Here is a 3,788-nt window from a genome sequence, read left to right as displayed (position 1 = left end):
AAATGAAGGAAGCTATTCTAAAATACTGAGGAAAATTACCTGTTGTTTGAGCCATTCATTGTAAAGTTGTTGCCAACCTAGTTATTGCAAAAAAAAATGACAGTTTTTTTTAGACAGAAAGAGTTAACCAAATGGTACAAGCATGTTAACCCAAGAGAGAAAACTAAAGATGTATTACAGATAAGAGAGTGAGCTAATGTTGAAAAGAGAGTCTGGAATCTGTCCATTTAACTTGTTAAAGCTCAAATCTCTGTAAAAAAAAGTGCAACTTCATGAGTGAACATGAAAAGTTAATAGTGCAAGTAGGGTAGTTTTAAGTTTCTTAATTAACTTACAGTTTTTGTAACTGTTGGAGCTCTCCGTTATTCGATGGAATTGTACCAGTGATATTGCTGTTCCTAAGTACTCTGTAGGTTTTTTTTAATAGTTATTAGAATATATCTCAAAGCAGAACATCACAGAAGAAAAAAGATATGTTTGAATTTGAATGATTTATTAGAAAGGGTGTAATAATGTGTTGAAACCATGTTACTTACAAGGTCCTTAGAGACTTCATCTCCTTGATAAATGCAAGGGAAGAACTTACATTAGATATTTCACTTAACCGCCTACAGATAATTCACACTAAAGATTGTTAGCATTAAAAACGTGCATATAAATATGAAAATGATCATTAAATATAGTACTCACAAGTCTAATAGGGAAGTCAGATTCACAATCGTTGATGGTATAAATCAGTGTATGATAAAAACTGATTCAAGTATCTTATGCACACCACACCATTTGCTGAATAATTTCTTTGGAACAATCTATCCACATATGACTCCACTCTTAGATTCTCAGTACACAAAAGGCCTGTCAAAACAAAGTGAACAATTTTTTTTATTATTTTTGAAGCAAAAAAACATACACAGAAGAAAAGGAAATTGCTAACAAAATAAGAAAGACAGTGAAGATAAAAATCATAATGCAACATGTGGACATGGAATTCAAACTTTCAAAATCATAATACAGTGAAAAAATGTAATGTATTTCTCCAAAAGAAGACAGTACAATGATATGTATTATATTATATGCTTTTTTTTTTTCTTTTTCTGTGTAATGATGAAAGCCATAAAAGCTATAAAGTATAAGGCTATATATGCACATATAACACATTTTATAATCCACAACAATTAACAAATCTTGCATAATTTGGATATCTTATAAAGTATTCCAAGAAAATGTTACAAGACCCTCATATTAGATAATTTATAGTTTCCTGATCATTAGAGAGAAAAATACATATAGAAAAACACATAAGAAGTGATTTACCAGTGTGAACCCAAACTGTAAATAGTAATTAAACACACCTGAAGAATTTAGTAGAGCATAAAACTTGTGGAAACTGGGCATTTAATGAAACTCCAGTCAGTCTTCCAAAACAGAGGCTTTCTTTTGCAGCTGTGCCACATCATCATCATCATCATCATTTGAAATCATAATTGGGAATCAAGAGCTTCTTTTAGAAATATAGAATTCTAAACAATTCCAGTCTCATATTTTCAGTGTACATAAAGCCTGTCAAAACAAAGTGAGCAATGAATAAGAATATCAACCATAACAAACTATATATATTGAAAATAATATGCAAAAAATTGGACTGAGTTCATATTATAATACCTCATATAGAAGAAAAATGTGCACTTGAGCTGAAGCTTTAATTGAAAAGAAAAGAAGAAGAAAAACTATCTTTAGAGATGTAAAATAATCTCAAATTACTACAGGTCCTACCATACTATTATAAGTAAATATTTTTATAAAAATTTAATAATATTCAAAGACGTAAAACAAACCTGGGATTGTAGTAAGCCAGACTTGGAACAAATATGGATTGGTTAGTTGGTGAAAGAATGGTGAAGCTGGAACATGGAAATAAGCAAATCATAAATAGAGATAATAAAACTAAACAAAATAAGAAGATCAAACACATACTTCAATAAAAAAAAGTCTTAGATTTGGTAGATCAATCAATGCCCTGAATGATAAGACAGTTTCTTTTTTTTTTCTCATGTACCTGTCCTTAGTGCCCTCAGAACATTGCTTGTTTCATGTTGAGAAAACTATCTTCTTCTTGCCTTTCTGAAGAACCTCCCTGCATCATAGAGACATTAAAATTGTCATAAAATTGAAAGTGAAAAGCATGTTTTGGCAAAAGGTGTCAACCAAGATAGCAAAACTTACGTTAGTTATTGATGAATCGTGGTTGCCCTCAGCCTGAAGTTATGCCCCCAATGCCTTCCAAGGAGGATATAACACCGCTTTGCATATTGAATATCGTCCCAATATTATAGCTTTTCCAAGTGTGACTTCCATCTCTTGAATTGAATCCATAAACTTGTGAACTTAAAATTACTCCCTGATAGAAGCTGATCTAGCTGTGAATATATTGTTCTGCAAAAGTAAAGATATATACACATAAATTTTATCATGGAGTATTAATGATCATTCTTTCAATTTAAGTTGATTTTTGTAAGAACTTAGAACTGAAAATAGTATACTCTTTTAACGGTATAAAATCATTATGATGGCAGAGGTTAAATAAACTACCAATTCATTATACATAAAATCAAAACAAAAAGTGCCACTTGACATATGATCGAGATTCAGAACCATTGCAATATTGAGAATTTGGGAGCAAAAAGAGATCAATTCTTTGAAAATGCCCAACTCAAAAGCCATTGCCTCGCCCTCTGCCATTAAACAAACTGAAAAGCTCTAACAAAAGATTTCTTTGATTATCTAAAAGTTTCACATCAAACTGAGCAAAGATTAACTTTTCGAGGATCCCTTAAGCCTCCCAGTGAATTCTAAAGAATTCTCAAAGTTACAAAATAATTCCACAGCCACTACTATCCTATATCCCATATGCTAACAACACACAACAATAGATTCAATCCAATAAATATAACTAACTCTCAAAACAGTACACAACACAAAATTGATCCTCAGAACATATATCAACAGTTTGCGCACAGAATACACATAAATAAATCCAATCCAATGAACTCTTTGGCCTACGAAAATAAAGTAACTACAAAAGACGAAGCTTTAAGAAGCAAAGAGAATAAATATGGTTATACAGGGTCATCAACTTGCTTGTTTTGCTAGTTCTGAATTAAAAACACTACTGCAAAATATATCATAATCAAATCCAATCCATTCAACACTTTGGTCTACTTCAGAACCATAGAGTCTACTTCAAACCCAAATCTGTGTTTTATTTTATTTTCCCTTCAAATGGAAACCCCAAAACTGAAAAAATAAGAACCATTCCTAACCAATAAACTAAATAAATTTCATATGACACAACCAGACCTAAGCCAAAAATTGGTAGAACTTTACCCGCTACAGAGATGAGACAACAGTGATGACAGGCTAATCCTCAATATCGCACTCTGAACAAAACCCAAGTGTACCGCCTGCTTCATGACTGGAGTGCCGAAGCTTGGAGTCTACAAAGACTATGATAGAGAAGGGAAGAAAAGGGAAGAAAAGGGAGGGAAATTGAATGTTAAAAACAAATATTGAAGCAATTGGAATGCTCATGAAAAACAATAATGGAAAATCATCTGCAGTAAAATTAGGTTAAGGGCATATAATAATCTGAACAACAAATCATCTCGTGTACCAAAAAATCTAAACAAAAAAAAATGACAAAATCACTTTCTAAATCCAAGAAAGACTCACATGAACTACTCCATGAAACACATCATATCTGAGAGCTTTATTAGTTGCAGATATGAGAC

At 31.7% G+C, this 3,788-nt stretch overlaps 1 long non-coding RNA gene across 1 annotated transcript; it reads right to left on the bottom strand.

Moving 5' to 3' along the window:
- Positions 1-695: 695 nt before the first annotated feature.
- LOC133821583 (uncharacterized) lies at positions 696-1,694 on the bottom strand. The gene is made up of 3 exons (XR_009887686.1): positions 1,663-1,694; positions 1,353-1,560; positions 696-855 (listed from the first exon to the last, which is right to left on the bottom strand). It is a non-coding gene; the product is annotated as an uncharacterized LOC133821583 (long non-coding RNA).
- Between the last annotated feature and the right edge of the window lie 2,094 nt (positions 1,695-3,788).

This window comes from Humulus lupulus, chromosome 3 (assembly GCF_963169125.1).
Source record: "Humulus lupulus chromosome 3, drHumLupu1.1, whole genome shotgun sequence".
Lineage (NCBI taxonomy): Eukaryota > Viridiplantae > Streptophyta > Magnoliopsida > Rosales > Cannabaceae > Humulus > Humulus lupulus.
Note: the sequence above shows the minus strand (reverse complement) of the source record. Positions and strands in the feature narration are given on the sequence as shown.